General features: G+C 43.9%; 1 protein-coding gene and 1 pseudogene across 2 annotated transcripts in view; one reads left to right on the top strand and one right to left on the bottom strand.

The window, feature by feature from the left end:
* ZNF445 (zinc finger protein 445) overlaps window positions 1–4,147 on the bottom strand; it is a 28,545-nt gene extending 24,398 nt beyond the window's left edge. Inside the window, exon 1 of one of the 2 annotated variants that reach the window (XM_059939247.1) lies at window positions 4,060–4,147. The gene's annotated coding sequence lies outside the window, so the exon portion shown is untranslated. The remainder of the gene's footprint in view (window positions 1–4,059) is intronic. The other variant, XM_059939249.1, reaches the window with a different exon arrangement.
* A 3,037-nt stretch (window positions 4,148–7,184) lies between these two features.
* LOC132374091 (transmembrane protein 14C-like) lies at window positions 7,185–7,558 on the top strand (annotated as a pseudogene).
* Window positions 7,559–20,784: the final 13,226 nt, after the last annotated feature.

The raw sequence follows: 20,784 nt of genomic DNA, 5'->3' as shown, positions 1-20,784 counted from the left end.
ACACATAGGCTCAAGTTGGGGGGTGACTAAGATTCACAGGCCCAATTTTGTTCACCTTTTAATAAGTCATGTGAAAATGTGTCTGGGGCCTCTCTCTAAAAATGGTTAGAATGTTTTGACACTTATCATTCATTATTTCTGTTTAGGGTTTCAGCCCACTCTGAGTACAGGACCAATCCTATTTAACATCTTCTTACACAAAAATTTGTACATGATAATATGAATATGGAATAAAGTAACAGCCAGATCCTTAATAGTGATTTTCAGGATAGAGAGGTGAGAGAAAAGAAAAAAAGAGAAAAGTGCATATACAGTAAGGACAGTATTTTAGAACAATCTCTAAATACACATTTGACTGTGTCATTATACAGATGTGGAGAGATGAAAAGAAAGGAACGGCAGCAGCAAAATGTTTATGTGGTTATCTCAGGATGGTGTGATTTCAGATGATTTATATTTGCTTCTTTATACTGTTCTTTATGATAGTATTTCAAATACATTTTTATATGATCTGGTAAAAACTACAGAGCTGCATTTGTAAAAAAAAAAATACAAGCTTTGGAAAGCTTAAAGAAAATGAAACAGATATCTTACTTTCAGAACTTTTCAGAGCCTGGTAATATATTAATTGGGAATCTCAAAGAGTATCTGCCAATAGAATGGGACTATAGTATTCCCCCTTTTTCAGTATGACACATCTTTAAGAAATGCTATGTCAACAGATGTGTCAAAGAAGGATTATTTTAAAATTATATCTAAGTCATTGGTGTTCTATGAATTTATGAATTTCTGTTTTCTTTCTTACATACCTTTTAGGTTACATACCTTTTAGGTAATATATTCAGAAATTTCAATGATGTGCCTATCGTTCCCTTTTTCCCCAATTACAGTGTAAACTTCATAAGATTAGGAATCTGAGCTGCCATATTTATTACAATAGGTCCCCATTACCTGACACACAATAGTTAATCAATAAGTATTTGCTCACGCAAGAAGAAGGGGATATGGGGACACATGTATACATATAGCTGATTCACCCTGTTACACAGCAGAAAGCAACACAACATTGCAAAGCAATATGCAATGTAATTTTGATTTCCTTTTAAAATCCCCATTAAGTAATCTCTTGTTCTCATCTTTTTCCTGCCAGTGAGAGGGTACATAAGGTTTATTTTATACACTAATAATAAACAAACAAGTTTCTAAGACAATTGCCACTAAAGAAAGATTGCTTCTGGTACACATTTAAAATGTTAAAATAATATTTATACAAATTTGCCAATTAAGAAATGAGCTCAACCTAGTGCCCAAAATTTGGTTTCTCAATACCATTCTACAATAAACGAAACCAGGAATCCTTGCAGAAATGGTTGATTCCAGGGCTGGGGGAGATGAAAATACAAGATGAGTAGCTTGGGGTGCCTGAAAATCAGAGAAAGACACAAAAAAGGAAGGGAGCATGTAAGGGGAAACAGGAGCCAACTTGAAAGAGTTCCCAATGGCCAAAGTTACAATAATTTAGTGACTGCCCTGGTGGCGCAGTGGATAAGACTCCGCGCTCCCAATGCAGGGGGCCGGGGTTCGATCCCTGGTCAGGGAACTAGATCCCACATGCATGCCACAACTAAGAGTTCACATGCCACAACTAAGGAGCTGGCGAGTTGCAACTAAGGAGCCCGCCTGCCACAACTAAGGAGCCTGCGAGCCGCAACTAAGACCCCACACAACCAAAAAAAAAAAAAAAGAGTAGTATCACCAGTAAGAAGACATATTGATATCATCCTCAATCTAAGCAGGAGAACATCTGACAAAACCAAATCGAGAGGGTCACTCTAAAATTACAAATACAAAATACTTCAAAAGTGTCAAAATCATGAAAAACAAGTAAAACTGAGGAACTGTCACAGACTGAAGGAGAACTAGAAGACGTGACAACTAAATGGAGTGAGGGATTGTAGACTGGATCCTGGAACAGAAAAAGAACATTAGCGAGACAGTGATGAACTCTGGATAAATCAGCAGTTTAATTAATAGTATTGGACCCCTGCAAATTTCTTAAGTTTGATGACTGTACTGTGGTTATGCAAGATATTACCTTTAGGTAAACCAGGTAAAGATATAAGGGAACTCTGTAAAGTTCTGACAACCTCTGTGTGTTTGCAATTATTCAAAATAAAAAGGTTTTTAAATTGAAGATGTTTGAGTTCTTACTGTTTTTCTTAATTTATCTCTATCTTGGATATTAAGGATTAACTTGGCAATCAAGGATACTGAATACTGTCAATTGTTATCTACAACTTGAATTCACTCTTCCATTAATTTAACGAATATTTACTAAGCATCTATATTATGTTCTAGGCACTAAGGTCTCTGCAGTGAATAACGCAGACAAAATGCACTGCCTTGAACAGCTTATGGGAAGACAGGCAATGAGACAGAGATAGTGACAGGTGCTATGTGGTAAAATAAAGCAAGAAAGGAAGATAAGAGGTCTAAGATAAGGGAAGGAAAAATATAAGCTCAAAAATTCAATCTTGTGGAGCACATGATGACACCTGAGGGACCTCTTTCAGACTGTTTCTGATATTAAAAATACTGAAGATTGCAAAGTAATATGAGTCATATTTTACTACACTTTCTGTATTTTTACTCTTGAGCATGACATCATAGAATGCTCATGCATTAATACTTCCTGGATACCGGGAGCCACAGAAAACTTAACAGTGGCAAAGTTACTATCTTTTATGCTTTTATCAGTTTTCCTTCCTTATAAGTACACATAGGGGTTTTTGACCAAAAATTGTCGGCCCTTCCTCAACATTAAGAGCAACATGTAAGAGCAGCCGCATTCATCAGCCCCTGAAAACACACACATTTTCAGCCCCTGAAAATACACATGCGTATAACAGACGGAAAGTTCCCTGAAATCAAATTACAGCTAAAACTGCTCTCTGACACTTCCTTGCAAAATAACCCACCTAATATTAATAAGTTTTCAGTTCTGAAATGCAAACAGTTTGAAACAGAATGGTGTTGTTTCCTGGCCACACTTTTAACTTAAGAAGGTGAACATTCTCTGATTTCTTAGGCCAATGTAAGTGAGAAGACAGCAGAGTGGTTTTAGGTTACAGCTTTACCTTGTGTTTAAAAACTGTATTTTATATAGTACTCTTTCATTCTGAAAACAAACAATCAACCTAATACACATCACTTGTTGAGCATTTACAGCTTCATGTAATGTGTACTATGGAAAATAAACTGCAAACAAAATGTTTTTTTTAATTATACTTGCAAAAATATGTCTCAGTGGTGTCATACTGCTGGCCCCAATTTTAACCAATATATGAACAAATGCATTCCACAAGTTGAAGACGATACAATTTTCAAAAAGCAATAATATGAATGTACATGCCACTGAATTATACACTTTAAAGTGGCTTAAATGATCAATTTTTATGTATCGTGTGGTAAATGTTATGTACATTTTATCACAATACTACTAAAAAGAGCTTTTTAAAAGCAACAGTATACAAATACGGAATCATTATGTTGTACATCTAAAACCAATATGTTGTTCTATGTGGATTACACCTCAATTTTTTAAATTAAAGATAAAATATATAGATTATATATCTTTAAAAACGAGTAAAATAATCCCACTTCTTAAAAAAATATATTTGTACATGTATAAGAGTTTGCATAATCGTGCACAAATTTTAAAAGGTCAGGAAGCCTCCGAACGAAAACAACGGATTGCGGGTACTTTCACTTTTCTAACGCTCACCCGCGTCATCTAATTACATGTAATGAATACGCTTTGTTTGCATAATTGGGAGAAGTGATAAAACACAGAAACCATTACTCCAAATTCGCGCCCCGGGCAGCGAAGCGCAGGCAGATACGCCCTCACCGCGGCGGCTTGGGCTCCCAGGCCAGACCCCAGCCCGGGCGCAGCCTCCAGGCCGAGCCTCACCCGCCGCCCGCCGGGAACCCCGCGCCCCCACGACAACCCCCGCCGCCCCGCTCCCCCCCCCCCACGCCGCCCCCCGCCCCGCTCACCGACTCCCAAGGCCGCGAGCCCCTAGGTCCCCTGACCACACAGCCCAGGCCGCGCCAGCAGCCCCGCGCCCGGCTCTCCGCTGACCCCGTATCGCGCAAGCGCGTCACCGCCCCGGGCCTCTCGGCCTCTCTAGGAAGCTGGGAGGGCTAAAGTCTCGGCTTCTCCCGGGACCAAGTGCCCTGCTGGACGACCTCTGAGCCCAGCCCAGGAGGTGGTCCCCACACCCCCCACCTAACCCACTGGGCGCCTGCCTTCTCTTGGTACCCCAGAGCTCCATCCGTCTTATCCTGTTTTCCTACACCCCTCCCCATGTGTGTTCAGGGCATCGCTCCAGGGCTCCCTCCCTCCAGGGAAGAACGGGATCAAAGCCAGGGGTCAAATCAGGGACCAGCAAGATCTAGATGACCAGGCTGGCCAGGAGGAGCTGTAAAGGGGGCCACTCATTACCCTCTGGGGCCCCGTTCAAGGAGAGGAACCAAATCCTAAGGAAGGTTCCGTTCAGGACAGTCCCTTCCCCCATCACCACCACAACCAGGGATACTTGCTCATTCCCAGTCCACAGGCACACAAAATTTTCCCTGACCACAGCTTTCAAATGTTTTCTCCCGTTAACAAAATTCAACTGAGCAAATTTTAAAGCTCTCTTGGCTTTAATTAGCAATTCATTGTGGTGCTCCAAGGACAAGGGACAAGATAAACTCAAAGGGCCAACATCGAGGGACAGGGAGTTACCGGATCACTCGGTCACGTAGCAACCATTACAATATCCCTGATCCCTCCCAAGTAGCATGCCCTGTCCCTTTCCCAACCCATATAAGGAAAGGTATTTGCCCCGTTCTTCTCCTGCTCTGCACACTGGAAGTATGCATACCCTGCCCAAACAGCAGGTGACTCGTAACTTCCTTTGTTCCCTGGATATAAAAACAGACCAGTAACCCTTGCTCCGGGTCGGCTCTCCCTGATTATCAGGAAGCCGGCCTGCTCTTCTGGCAGCAACCCTTCCCTTTAATAAATTCTATCTTCTTTACATTCTGCCTTGTATCTGGAAATTCTTTTCCAACCCGCGTTCAGACCATGACATTCCTGAATCAGACTGCATCCAATTTAGCAGGTAGAGAGGAGCTCTGAGGAGTATACAAAGCAAGAGCTTTTATAGGCAGAAGGGAATAAAAATGAAGGACCATTGGGACAATTTTTTATAGTTAACCTAGGATATGGGGGTAGGTGCATTCGTAAGTTAAGATTTATGAAAGGGTAACTAGTCTCATGGGTGCTGGGAATACGTCAGGGAAGGTTTTCATCATTGTTTGGGGACTAACAGGGCATAGAGGCTACCTGGACCTAATGATTATTAAACGATATTTATTAACTAAAAAGCCCTTTATGACAGAGAAGTGATTCACTACACGGTACAGTACAGAAATGATTCACTGCACAGTACAGTCCTGGGTAGGGTCAGTGAAAAACAGTAGAAATTGTAAGGGCCCAAGATGGCATCAGTTATGCTAACAGCCACACACCGGGTCTGGTACAGGGAACGGTTAGCCCCTGGGTGATTTGGTCTAACGTGAGGCCTTGTGTGGCCTCGGATTTTAATGGATATTGAGATAATTTGGGAAGAGGTTTAGTTATGTCTATCTGAATATTTATAGGTTCTGCACTTTGTATTTTCCCAATGTCAGTATTAGAGGTAGCCTGCAGATATCAGGGTAACTTGATTAAATTAGGGATTTTTGGCTGGAATTCTTCCTCTTCTATACCAAGGACAGATTGTAGGGCACCTAAAAAGATATCCTTTCAGGGAATTCCCTGGCGGTCCAGTGGTTAGGACTCCGTGTTTCCATTGCCGGGGGCCTGGGTTCGACCCCTGGTCAGATAACTAAGATCCCGCAAGCTGCGCGGCCAAAAAAAAAAAAAAAAAGAGAGATATCCTTTCAAAGTGCTCAGCTAACAAATGGGACCTAATTAAACTTATAGGCTTTTGCACAGAAAAGGAAAACATAAGCAAAAGGAAAAGACAACCTATGGACTGGGAGAAAGTATTTGCAAATGATGTGACCAATAGGGCTTAATTTCCAAAATATACAAACAACTCAAAATTTGGTCAGACCTGTGACTTCCCATTCTATTTTCTGCCTTTTAATCAATCTACTTATCTCAGGAGAAAATACATTTACCAATAAGGCAGTTAGAGCAGGTTGGGCAGCGTCATCTATTGTATGGAAATCAGAATGCCTTAGGAAGGGAGCTTTCAGATGGGCTTTAAAGTCTGCCCTAAATTCATCTTTCTTTTGTTTGCAGGTGTGAATAATAGAGCAACCACTGCAGGTGGGGAAAACCTTGAGAAGAGCTTTTGAAAGATCCACTGCTATTTTGTGAGCTTTTTCTGGTCCATAAGGGGACCATGTTGGAGATCCAGGATCTTGAGTATCATTCTCAGAGTTACACCATTCTGCCTCCTGCATCCATTCTGGGACTTTCCTACATGTGCACAAGCTGATGAAGATCTGACGGCCCAGATGAGGACTCTAACTTCTTCAAAATACTTTTGGGGATGCTCCCTGTGTTTAGGAAAAATTCTTTAACTGTGGCCCTTAGTCTGTGACAAAGGACTGAAAGATACCCAGAGGAGATCATTAAAAGTTAAGGGCTTCCCTGGTGGCGCAGGGGTTAAGAATCCGCCTGCCAATGCAGGGGACATGGGTTCGAGCCCTGGTCCGGGAAGATCCCACATGCCGCGGAGCAACTAAGCCTGTGCACCGTAACTACTGAGCCTGAGCTCCAGACCCCCGAGAGCCACAACTACTGAGCCTGAGTGCCACAACTACTGAAGCCCGTGCACGTAAAGCCTGTCTTCCGCGACAAGAGAAGCCACCGCAACAAGAAGCCCGCGCATCGCAACGAAGAGTAGCCCCCGCTCAGCGCAACAAGAGGAAGCCCGTGAGCAGCAACGAAGACCCAACGCAGCCAAAAAATAAATTAATTAATTAAAAAAAAAAAAAGTTAAAAGTTTACTTTGGCGACTCTCCACCCCAAGGCATGTGCGCCCTTGTCGGCCAGTGCAGACCTTCGGGAAGGAGGTGCAGGCCTGGTGTAATCTGTCTGGACAGAGTGAAAGAGAACAATGCAGAAGGACTCCAGCCCACTAGTGCCTTTATATTGTATTGGTTTTGGCTACGCAGCACTGGTTGCTTCGCGTGGGATAAGTGGCATCACTGGCTATGCAAAAGCAGGCAGTGTCCCGTCTCTGGCTGCCGGGCTCCTCTTCGGTGGTTTAGCGGGCCTGGGTGCCTATCAGGGGTCTCAGGACCAAGGAACATTTAGGTTTTCTTTGTTACATCTGGAACCTTGGCTGGCATTATGGGAATGAGATTCTACCACTCTGGAAAATTTATGCCTGCAGGCTTAATTGCGGGTGCCAGTTTGCTGATGGTCGCCAAACTTGGAATTAGTGTGTTGGGTAAACCCCATCAGTGGTAGTCATGGCCCAGATGGGACTCATGAAGAATTTTTAAACTTCCACTATTTTTAGTGTATTAAGATAAATGAGTACAGCATTTTCACATATTCTGACATTTTATTTAAAACAACACTGAACAAAAACAAACAACAACAACACTGAACTTTGCAGAGAAAAAAGTCAGTCATTATCATTACAACCCTAAAGAGGTGGGTAAAGTATAACACAAGAGCTTCTTCCTGTAGTACCCTCATACAGTTTGATTCTTGTGTGTTGGTGTTATCTGTTCTTTCTGTATCTACAGGTAATATCTCCAGGGATAAAATGTTAAGTATCACCACTGGGGCCCCTGAAACCCCGTGTCCTGCTCAGAGGAACAGTGTGAAAAAGATCTCTTAATGAGATTTAGGATATCTGTTCTCTTGCTTATCTTAGAGCACAGACCTACTTTGAAATTATGTTAAATGAAATCAATGAAAATAAAGTTTACTATAAACAAAAAATAAAAATAAAATAAAAGGTAACTAATAGACTCTTCAGAGTGGAAAGGCGATTCAGATAGAGGATTAGTAGACTGGGAGCACTCAGGTAAAGGAAGATAGATGCGAGTGGTAGGAGTCACATCAGTCTTACAGCCTTTGGTTTTGGGTAACTCTTGTGTCTTTAACTTTTCATTAGTGCTTTTATTAAAAAATATTTTTGGCCCTGCGGTATGTGGGATCTTAGTTCCCTGACCAGGGATCGAACCCATGTCCTCTGCATTGGCAGCTCAGAGTCTTAACCACTGGACCACCAAGGAAGTCCCTTCATTAGCCTTTTGCAATGAATCTTTCAATGAAGCTATTTTGGAACCTTGAAGCCTTTTGGAGGCTTCTGCATATCAGTTAAAATAATAGGTATTCCATTCTGTTGATTTGATTTGGGAACACTTGATTACAATTGTACTTTTTGAATGAATGGCCTTGTCTAACTGGAATGTTCCCCATAATGGTCATTGTAAATCTAGGTTGTCTTTAGTAAGATTTTGACATTTTTGTATGTATCTATAGCTTCCAGGACCATAGTTCTTAGTCGTAAAATAAGCAGGTGTGCCAGAAGATAGAACACTCAGTCCTTTGGAACTTGAGGACCTTATTTCTTCAGTGAAGCCTTTGGTCTCTTAGAACCAAATTCATCCCTAACAGGAATGTGCCACTGGGTTGGAGATTCTGTGATGTTTTATGTTTTACAGGGCATCTCATTGCACAAAAATTTTCTTGAGGTTGGCAGGTGACCTAGTACTGATCTAACCCATTCCCTAACCAATTTATCCTAGAATGGGGGTCTTAGATTAGATGGTGAGCTCAAACAGCTTTTAGGTGCTCAACCTGAACCCATCTTTTGCAACTTTGCCTTCCAAGATTCCCATTAACAATAGGTCGATCATTCTTTTACCTTATGTGTATATCAGCAGAAACCAATAATAACTGAGAAGGAAATAGACCTGTGGATGTCAGCAGTAACCAAAGAAATGGTATTGTGGACTGACCAGGAGCTAGGGACTGGTGCTCCGTTAGAGCCTCCTGTCAGTCCAGACTGCCCTGTTAACCCCGGACTGGAAAACCAATGAGAGCAGCAAGCTCAGATGCAAAGGGAGCAGAGCTCAGATCCGAGAGAAACTTACCCACGGCCTTCAGAAGCAGCGAGAAAGAAAACAAAAGGGTTCAGCAGGTGCCAATGCCTGTGTTTCCCATTGTCCTTGAGGATGTTAGTAGACTCCCTTGGATCCCATTGTCATCACCAAAACTGTTAAAGAACAAAAGTCAATGAAGTAAATTAATTTTATTGGCCTTGGGACTTCCCTGGTGGCGCAGTGGTTAAGAATCTGCCTGCCAGTGCAGGAGACACGGGTTCAATCCCTGGTCTGGGAAGATCCCACGTGCTGTGGAGCAACTGAGCCCGTGCACCACAACTACTGAGCCTGCCTTCTAGAGCCTGCGAGCCACAACTACTGAGCCTGTGCGCCACAACTACCAAAGCCCGCGCACCTAGAGCCCGTGCTCTGCAACAAGAGAAGCCACTGCAATGAGAAGCCTGTGCACCGCAACGAAGAGTAGCCTCCACTCGCCGCAACTAGAGAAAGCTCGAGCGCAGCAACGAAGACCCAACACAGCCAAAAAAATATTTTAAAAATTAGAAAAATAAATAAAAATCTTATTGGCTTTAATTCAGCAACTCATGAATCAGACAGCACACAATTTAGGAGATAGACATGAGCTCCAAAGAGCTATGCAATGCAAGAGATTTCATAGGCAGAAGGGAGCAGGAAAAAGGAAGTTATACTAGACAAAAAGGATATTGGTCGTTGCAAGGTTACTCTCCTTTACAAGGGAATGGCAGGGCTCTATCAGGCAGATTACCTATCTAGTGATGATCAGGAAATTCCTGAGGGATTGGGACTGGTTTAAAATTCCATTTCTGGCAGAGCCAAAACTTTAAATTAAGTTTGATTTTGGTCACGTGGGGCTTAGCATGAGCTACTCCATTTTGGGCCTGTTGTCTCATCTTTAAAACTCCTATAGGTGAGTTCTAACAGGGCTCACCTAGTGGGTGAACAATGGTGCTATCTGCCAGTATGTAGAATTCTGGAGGGGTAAGTTTGCGGGTAGAGAGGCTGCTTGAAGAAGGGCTGAAGTCACATCAGGAGACTGCCCAGTCCCTGTAGGAGCAAATGTCTTCTATCGACAGCATCAGAGAACCTGGAGGGTGTGGAGCCAATGCCATAAAGACCACCTGCTGCCATAGGAGGGCACGTGCAAGCTGCTGTGTCAAGGGGCCAGATAGCTGTCCTGGTTGCCCTCTGGTACATGCACCCTAGTGCCAGGCCTCAGCATGTTGCCCACTGATGTTTCACTAGGAGGGGTGCTCATCCGTGCACTGAGGCTCTGTTCCAGCCGTCCGAACCACCCCAGGTTCTTTGTCAATGCCCCAGCCGCCAAGGATGGAAAGAGAGAATGGATCCTGGCACCAGAGAGCTATTGATGAGATGGAAGAGAAACCAATGGCACATGAACACTGAATAACTGAGGAGAGTTCAAGGGGTGACATATAAAATTGTAACTGTTAAGGAAACAGGCCAAGAGATGGTACAAAACGCCAAGGCTAGCAATATTTGAAATGATAAAAACAAAGCAACAGGCCCAAAATGGAGTAGCTCATGCTAAGGGCCAAGCCACCAAAATAAAACTTAACTAAAAGTTTTGGGGGAACTTCCTGGTGCTCCAGTGGGTAAGACTCCGTGCTCCCAATGCAGGGGGCCCAGGTTCGATCCCTGATCAGGAAACTAGATCCCACATGCATGCCGCAACGAAGAGCCCACAGGCTGCAATGAAGAGCCCGCATACCGCAACTAACACCTGCTGCAGACAAAATAAATAAATTTTTAAAAAAAGTTTTGCCTCCTCCAGAAGTGGAATTTTAAACCAGCCCCAATCCATCAGGAATTTCCTGATCAGCACTAGTTAGGTAATCTGCCTGATAGACCCCTGCCATTCCCTGGTAAAGGAAAGTAACCTTATAACCAACCCGCTTTTTTGCCTTGTATAACTTCGTTGTTCCTGCTCCCTTCTGCCTATAAAAGTCTTTCATTTTGCAAAGCTCCTCAGAGCTCCTTTCTATCTGCTAGGTTGGATGCTGCCTGATTCATGAATTGCTGAATAAGGCCAACAAGATCTTTAAAATTTGCTCAGTTGAATTTCGTTTTTTAACAGGAAGCTATTACTGCCTGTAGGAGCAGGCCACCTGACAGAAGCTGTGGCCTTCAGTTTAGGGACATACTCAACTCCATGGTCCAATACACAGTGAGCTGGGGGAATAAGTACCTGAACCTGACTCTCCCTCTGACCTTCTGCCAGGGCCTGCCACTGGTCCAACCCAACAGGAAGCTGGAGGGCAGTCCAAGAAGGTCAGCTTTCCAAGTCTTAAGGCAGGGTTGAGAAGAACCAAGAGTTAAGAGCGGGGGGGGGGGGGGGGGGGGCGGGGAGATGCAACTGGAAAATATCCAACATACCCAAAAAGGAAAATGGGGACTGCTCGTCTATGCCTAATGTGTCCATGAATTTCCTTTTGAACTATGTGAAAGGAAAATAAAAATGGAGTCAGTATTGCTAAGAGAGCTCACTCAAATGGAGCCAGGAGGTAATTGAGGAAGTGGGACTTAATACACATCTCAGCCAGGATGGAATCTGAACTTTTGACCACTTATTGACTTATAAAGGCAGGCATCCAGAACATCTACACATGTTCCAGAAACTTAAGATACTTATCAGACCCTTACCCTAAATAACTCATGACAGCCTAACCCTTAAGGGCAAATATTTCTTTTTTGCATTAGAGCCAATCATAATTCTTGCAAGACAACTTTAACAATCTTGTGGCTTTTGCCTTTATAAGCCCCTGATTCTTTCTCTTCTTCAGAACACTCCTTCGGTTTTACCCAAATCTGTGTCTCCCAATTTGCGATTCCCAAGACCCCAAATAAAGCTCTTTGTTCTATGGACACAGAAAAATTAGGATCGCTAAGCCAAAGAGCATTGCTCACCACCCAATTCTGCGAGGGTTAAGTCATAACCCACTGCAGTTGCTGACCTGACAGTTGCACTCCAAGAGGAATTTAAAGAAAAAAACAGGATGAGGCACCTTGTACTTTGGATACACATGAACAGGCAGGCCCATAGATAGTTAGATGTATATCTCAGGAAACATTTTAATGGCCCTGGATTTCTGAAACTTCCCATACATAGAAAAGCACTAAAACTATTAACTTGAGACATCTGTTCTTTACGATTTGCAGTATCTTTTTCTTTTGATGCACGCATTTGAAATTCTGTACCAAGATGTATGCTTGACTACACTTATTTCCTAGCCAAAAATCGTATTTAAACTGGATTCTCCCCTACCCCTTCAGAGCAGTTCATCAGAGCTGAGTGGCTCTCTCCTAGGCTTTAGTCCTCAGCAAGACCCCAGATAAAACTCAAACTCACAACACTAACTTTGCGTCTTTCTATAAGTCAACAGTTCTTTGCAGCCTTGGTACTAATTATTGTTCGACAAATAATGTTCCTGATAACTTGTCTCCATAGGGGTGGGGCTGAAGGGGGTTGGGGGGGGGGATGGGAAATGAACATTCATAACCACCCAAAGGAAAGAGTTGTTTTGTCTGTTTGAGAACAGAATGTTCCCATCACAGAGGAGCTCGAGCAGGTTCTGTGTTTGGGGTGTGCTTATGCAACGGGATAGCACCCAGACTGGTGTGGTCAAACAGATCCAGCAGATCAGCCCCTCCAGCGTTTGCACCGCTGCAGAAGCAGTCTCTTTGCTCTGTTTGCTCTGCTCAGAGAGCAGCTCTGTTTTGAAGTCCTGCCCCGCTCCCTGAGGCTCAGCCCACCTCAGCCACTAACCTGATTTCTCTGAGAGCCACAGCACAGAGCCTGTAGCAAGGAGGTCTCTTCCCTCCTCCGGTTGGGGGCCTATTCTTGGAGCTCTGTTTCCTGAGTGTTTTACCTCCTTTCACATTGGGCCAGTTTGCTTGGCAGGAGCCCTGGGCAGAGCTTCTCCAACTTTAATGTGCATAGGAAGCAAATCACTTGAGGTTAAACAGGTTTAACTGGTTAAACTGCAGATTCTAATTTGGGAGGTGTGCAAGGGGGCAAAGACTATGTCTGACAAACTCACAGGTGTGCCCATGTTGTGTTCCTGTACCAGGCTTTGAGTAGCAAAGAACTGTGAATGTAAATCACCAGCTCTTAATTCTGCTGCACAGTATAATCCCCTGGGGAGCTTTTAAAGCATTTACATTGCACATCAGTTAAATGCAAAGCTTTGTGGGTGGGGCCCAAGTGTTCCTACTTCTTTAACTCCCCAGGTGATCCCAACATGTAGCCAAAGTTGACAACCTGGGAGTGCAGGATCCTTCCTTTTACCCTGATTCCCTGCGTGCAAAAGCCACAGGCTGAAGGGTTTTTTTCATTTGCGTGTTTTCAAATTTGAAATGTATCAGCTTTCTGACTTTGAAAAAGAAGGGGGAAAGGTCCCCCGTAATTTTTACCTTCTATTTTGTTTATTTTTTTTATTTTTGGCTGCACCACCTGACTTGTGGGGTTCTTAATTCCCTGACCAGGGATCGAACCCAGGCTCGCAACAGTGGAAGCTTGGAGTCCTAACCACTGGACTGCCAGGGAATTTCCTTTACCTCTTATTTTGAAATGTGAAGAGATAAGTTTGGGTATGGTGAGTGAGGATGGGGGTCTGGGCTGTTGCCGAAGAAAGATCAGAATGTACAACTGAGAATCAGCTGTAGCCAAGTGACAGAAAGAAAATTGTCCTGGTGGGATTTTCACTCCTTCTGGTCACAAACCCTGAGCCTCTCTTTGTGGGGAAAAACAGGAAATCAAAAAATGTGTTCTCTTTTACAAAGTGATGTTTGTAAGTGAATTTTTTAACTACTTTCTAACTTATATCAAAGAAATACTGATACTTTAAGTAATACTAAAAAGGATTTAAAATGGGATTCAGCCCCCCTTCCCTTACCAGGAATTCACACACATCCTTCCCCCACCCCTTACCCCTCTAAGCCCTCCCCTACCTTCCTCCAAAAAGATTACGGTATGCCTCTGGATGCAGGGGTAGAGACAGGATCAGGAAGGCTCTCAAGGGGAGTTGAAACTCTATTGGTAATGGGTAAGGGATCTGTCTATCTTTGTGTCAGGCCGTAGACATGGGGAAGAAAGACTATGGAATCTGTTTTTGTTTATTGCTGTATTCCAAGTGTTGGATGGCAGGGGTATGTAATGATAACTGCCGCAGGGTGCAGTGATGGGGCCAGCAACTCGAGCTGTAAAATAATTTACCGAGTCAGAAGCAAGGGTAGAAAGCGAGATTTACTGAGTACACTGCAAGGGAGCAGCGGGTGAGACCAAGAGGGGGTCTGCCCCCGGGGGAGAGAAACTGGACTTCTTTTATGGTCCCTTCTGGTCACCCTCGGATTAATGTTCCACCCATGTGGTGGTTAGGCCTGGGTGTGTTGTTGCTCAATCTTCCAGGACCACCAACTGCTTGTGACTGCTGGTAATTTTCCACTGGGGGAGGGTGCAATTGTCTTATCTTGAAATGACCTTCCCAGCCTAAGATGGGAAGCTATTGTTAAGCTCCACAATAACCTCTGAACTGAGAAGGAACTTTGAGACCAAAGAAATGAAGCAGGCAACTCCATAAAGTGCAATTATGAAGTATGTTGTAGGTAATTTGCATACAGGAAGGATCAGGCAGATGACCATCCAGAGGCATTAGCAGCTGTACTCGGCGCCGCTGAAAGAGGTACAGGGGGATTCAAAGTATTACCGAATTGGTTGACTGGACCCGCGACCTTTTGTCTCAGCCAGGGAGCTTCTTTTCCCGATTAGATTCACGCAGCCAATTATTAAACCGATGCTGAGACTGGAACATCACAAGCTTTATTCAATGGCCAAAGAATGGAGAACCAGAAACCTAGTTCACAAATCAACTTCTCAACCCAGTTCGGGCAGAGACGCCAAATATATAGTAGGGTCGAGGTTAAAGGTAGGGAATTGGAAAGAGTGGGAGGAATATTTATGACTTATCTAAGAACAGGGGTGTGGTTTGGACGCAGAACTGATGCAACACGCCTTTTCAGTCCTTGAATGGGTTTTTCCGGTTGTTGTCATGGCAATTGTCAACTGTCACGGTGCTGGTGGGTGTGTCTTTTAGCATCCTAATGTATTACAATGAGTGTATAATGAGGCTCAAGATCTACTGGAAGTCATATCTTCCACCATCTTGGGCCTAGGTGGTTCTAAGAAGTCCGTGTTTTTTTTCTCTTTGCAGCTTCCTCCTGAAACTGAGATAATTGGTTTCTATTCAAGGAAGGGGCAGGAGTATGATTCTGGGACAAGAGCCTTGGTAAAACATTGAGCCAAAGCCAAAGATAGAATCTGACCACTAATGAAGAAGCACATTCATATCAACCGGAACCGGAGGTTTCTCCTCCCCCTGGGGGACTCATATCCATTATTCCTCAGGGACCATTAACCATCTGTATCAGCAAAAGGCATTATTCCAGTTCTAGGATCAGAGGAAGGCAAAGGTAAGAATTGATAGGGAGGGACTTCCCTGGTGGCGCAGTGGATAAAACTCCATGCTCCCAATGCAGGGGGCCCGGGTTCCATCCCTGGTCAGGGAACTAGATCCCACATGCATGCCACAACTAAGGAGCCCGCGTGCAGCAAAAAAGGAGTCGTCGAGCGGCAACTGAGGAGCCCGCCTGCCACAACTAAGGGGCCCACGTGCTGCAACTAAGACGGGTGCAACCAAATAAATTAAAAAAAAAAAAAGAAAAAAGAATTGATAGGGAACATATCTGGCTTGGGTGCATTTCTTGTGAGTAGGATAAAGCTCCGTCATGCAGAAAGGGGATTGCAGGCCTAAAATGGAGCTGACAAACTAGAGTCTGTGCTTCAGCCACACACCAAATACTTAGAATAGCACTTGGTACATAGCAGATGCTCAGTAAACACTTGTTGAATAAATAAATGAACATTCTCTAAATCTAAGCCAGGTCTTTTCTCTTGTGACACTTCTTACGTTCAGCTTATGCCATATTTATGTTTTTATAGATCTTATGCCCCTTGCTGGCTTGAGAGCTCCTGGATGGAAGGGACCAATTCTGAGTATTATCTTTACATGTCCAAATTGAGTGTTCACACTGTTCTCCAAGCAATACAAGATTTCTCACTAAAATACTCAGCCTTGGGACTTCCCTGGCGGTCCAGTGGTTAGGACTCCACGCTTTCACTGCCGAGGGCCCGGGTTCAATCCCTGGTCAGAGAACTAAGATCCCACAAGCCACAAGGTGCGGCCAGAAAACAAAAACAAAACAGAACAAACAAACAAAAAAACTCAGCCTATTTCCACTAGGAGTCATGACAATTTCTATGTCCCTTTAACATCACCAACATTTGGTACTGTTAAAAGGTAAATTGAGACATTAAAATTTTTAAGAGTTTATTTGAGCAAACATCAATTCAAATCAGCACCAACCTGGAAGTAGTTAGGAGCACTCCACCAACAGGAGCTAGATGCAAGGTTTTTATAGAGAGGACAAGGAAGAAAAGCAAGGAAATTGCTTGATTGGCTATAGCTGAAGTTGGTTGCATTTATTTGGGAAAACCCAGTGACTTGTTTGTGATTCGTTGTTTGTCTTAACCTTGAGGCTCTTAGACTCCCCAAATTTCAAATCTATTTTTCTTGGCTAATGCCATAAAAATGGGAAACTTAGTTATGGGCTGGCCTGCAGAGATTCCTTATAATTCTACATTATAATTCCTTATAACTCTACATTATAATTCCTTATAATTCTACATTCTAGAATAGAATGTTCCTCTATTCTACTCTCATAATAAAATCTTTTCTATGCTGTTTAGGGCAACTTTGCCCTACTCTCTAAACATCTCCATTATCATCACCCTAAACTTTCGTTAACATGATGCCAAAACTTCAGAGGACTGATTGTACTTAAATATTTTTTTTAATTTTCTGTATGCTATGATGTTTGACATCCCCCCCAAAAAACCATTCTGGTTGGGGAGACTGCCCTTCCTAGGGCTAGCCAGTTCTTAGAGATAGCAAATGGCCCAGCCAGAGGCATGTCTTTGATATGCAAACTAACCAGTCCAGAGCCTCACCACCTCTACTGGCCCATACACCCCAGGAGACAATATTCCTCTGCCTTTATCATCCCAGGGCCAGGTGCTAGGCAACTAGGAACCACCCCTTCAGCCCCAAACCCATCAAATCCTGCCTTGCCTTTCCCTTGAAAATCCCTGTAAAGACCATGGCCTAAACCTTCCCCTCACTCCTGACCGCTGACTCTTCACCACCCTGGTGGCTTACCCATGTGGTCCGGCGTGGAGTGCCATGCCTCCTGTCTCTAGGATGAGTGAGTATAATAAAGTTTGGGTCTTTTCTTCTCCTGTGCCTCTCCTCTCTCTCCTCTTCTGGCTGCATCTGACTGACCAACTCATTAAAAAAAAAGTGCAAACACAAACCATACCATCAGCTGGAACATCTTTGAGCCGTGGGCTGCACTTCACTAAGGGAGTAGCGAGAGCCTACAGCCTGTTCAGCCTTTTCTGGAGTTGGCTGACCCCCTGGAATCCCACTCAGGCTTGATCTTGAATGTAATATTTCCATTTAATGATAGCACTCTGCTGAGCCTGTCCTATTTTATTAGTAGGATAAGTGAGTACTCACTTGAGGATGGACAGCTCAGGTCTTAAGGTCACATACAGGGCTTTGGTGGTCAGGAGCTCTGTTTCCATTAGGGCCAAAAGCCAGCTAGGAGTTGCCATTTGAAGGGGGTGTATCTGGCAGCTATCTTCAGTATTCACCGGTCCAAAACCCAAGGGGCCTGTGTACCCAAGTAGCAGTCTCTTGTTGCCATAGGCTCCAATCCTCACAAGTAAATCGCCAAGATGTGGAGCTCCAGAGGGCTGGCAAGCACCATTGGTCCCAATGACGGGGTCCATGCCAATGCATCTTGCACAGCCTCTAGAGTCTGCTGCTGTTGGGGATCCCATCCAAGGACGGCTGTCTTGTGGGTAACCGTGACATAAGGGACCAAAAGAATACCCAGATCTGATACATGTTGCCTCTGATAGCCAAGAAGACCTACCAGTTATGGAGGCTCTTTCTTGTTGGCGGGGGCTGCCAAGGACAGCAGTTTTCAGCTGACTTTATCAGGAATACTCCTCTGATTACTGGCCCAGGTGGCTCCCAGAAACTGCACTTTTGAGCAGGTCCTTGCATCTCATCAGTGTTGTCGGCCCTTCCTGCATGTCATAAGATCTACAACCTTATGTAGGGACTGGTCAACTTGTTTCTTGGTCAGGCCAGCAATGAGGATGTCAACACAGTGGATGAAAAGTAGTTCTGGGGATACCTGGGCTTGCTGCAGATCTAAGCCTACCACTGGCGGTGTATTGCAGGGGAATTGAGGTATTGCTATAGACTAAATTGTGTCCCCCCTAAATTAACATGTTGAAGCCCTAACCTCCAATTTGACTGCGTCTGAAGTCCTAAAACGAGAAATGAAGACAGATTGCAAAAGTGTGCTTATTCTTCAAGACAAAGGAAGAATAACCCTAAAGGTGATTCAGAGATGATCAGGGTTTACCACCTCGGTTTCAAACAGACCAGACAGCTTCCACAGAAGCCATGGGGGCAGAGCCACCCAGAGCCTTGGGATAGACTCCCCCGGAGCTCTGACTCTGTCTGAGCTCTGGATGCTCCCCAGAGCATCCAGAAGGTGGGACCATCACCCCAGTGGTCCTGGAGGGCAGAGGACCGACCAAAAAGTTATTCTTGAGCCTTAAGATCTCATGTAACTTGCTTTGCTAAGTTGTGGACTTGCTCAGGTCCTAGCACTTTCTTCCTTCTGATTTCTCCTTTTTGGAATTGGAATGTGTGAGATTACATTGGTCTCTGCCCCCGGTTCCTGGCACAGAGCCCCTGAAACCCTTGTAATTGTCTAAGTCATAAGAGCTCCAGGAGCATCTTTTGTTCTAATATTTGGTCTTTGACCCTGGTTCTTGACACAGGGGTCCTGAAACATTTGTAATTTCCTAAGTGATAGGAGCATCTTTTATTCTAATAAAGCAACTCTGCGTGAGCTCCTGGATGAGAGCTGGTCACCAGAAAGACCACGCCATGATTCAGAGCTCGGAATTTTCAGCCCCCTTCCCCCAGTCCCGTTCTCCTGATAAGAGAGAAGGGCTGGGAATGGACTTAATGATTGACCATGCCTACACGACGAAGCCTCCATAATAATCCCAATAGAACCAGGTTCAGAGATCTCCCCAGTGGGTGACACATCCTGACTCCACAGGGACAGAAGCTCTTGTGCTCAGGACCTTCCCAGACCTTACCCTATGTATCTCCTCATCTGGCTATTCATATGTATCCTTTATCATATCCCTTTATAATAAACCGGTAAATTTAAGTAAACTGTTTTCCTGAGTTCTGTGAGCCACTCTAGCAAATTAAACCCAAAGACGGGGTTGTTGGAACCTCTGATCTATAGCTGGTTGGTCAGTAACACAGGTGATAACTTGGGCTTGGAACTAGTATCTAAAGTTGGTGGGGGTGGGGTCGGGGGGATGAGGTGTGTGTGAGTCTTATGAGACTAAGCCCTTAAGCTGTGCGATCTATTTCCACGTAGTGTCAGAATTGAGTTAAATAGTAGGACACCCAGCTGGTGTTGCAGAGAATTAGTGTGGGGGAAGACACCCACACATCTGGTGACCTCAAGTGTAAGAACTGAAACGTTCTGAGTAGTGAAGGTGACACAGGAGGGAAGAACTGCAGGTTTTTTCAACATACAATTTGATCCTGTAACTGTCCCAGCACTGTATTTTGGAAGCACATAACCTGTCTGGTTTCACAGGTTCACAGCTGGAGAGGAACTCTGCCTCAGGGTGAATTGTAGCTCAAATCTCACCCATATCTGATTTAGATGAGACTTTGTGGACTTCAGAGTTAATGCTGAATTAAGACTTTGGGGCTGTTGGGATGGAATTAACTTATTTTGCAAATGAGGACATGAATTTGGGGAAGCCAGACTCAGAATTTATGGACCAAATGTTTGTTTCCTTGAAATTCATATATTAAAGCCCTAATCCCCAGGGTGATGGTATGTAGAGTTGGGCCTTTGGGAAGTAACCGGGGTTAGATTAGTTTACGTGGGTAGGGCATTCATGATGGAAGTAATGTCCTTATTAAAAGAGGAAGAGACAGAGAGCTGCTCTCTTTCTTTACAATGTGAGGCTATAGCAAGAAGGTGACGGCAGCCAAGACTCAAAGGATCCTTACCAGAACCTGACCATGTTGGCAACTTGATCTTGGACTTCCCAGCCTCCAGAACTGTAAGGAATAAATGTCTGTTGTTTAAGCCACCCAGTCTATGGTATTTTGTTATAGCAACCCAAACTAAGACAGCTGCTAAAGATATGTCCCTCCCAATCCCCTTCCTCCCAAAAAGGGATCAGGCCCAGTTATTTTTATGCTTCAAAGAATAATCCCCTCATTATGCAAACTCTTCCAGGTAATAAAAGAGAAAAAAACAAAACTTCCAAATTCATTTTGCAAAGCAAACTGAATCTATTCTGTACTTAAAAAATAAAATAAAATCACCACAAAAAAATGGATTTTATTC

Source organism: Balaenoptera ricei, chromosome 11 (genome assembly GCF_028023285.1).
Source record: "Balaenoptera ricei isolate mBalRic1 chromosome 11, mBalRic1.hap2, whole genome shotgun sequence".
NCBI lineage: Eukaryota > Metazoa > Chordata > Mammalia > Artiodactyla > Balaenopteridae > Balaenoptera > Balaenoptera ricei.
This window is presented reverse-complemented; position numbering and strand designations above follow the sequence as displayed.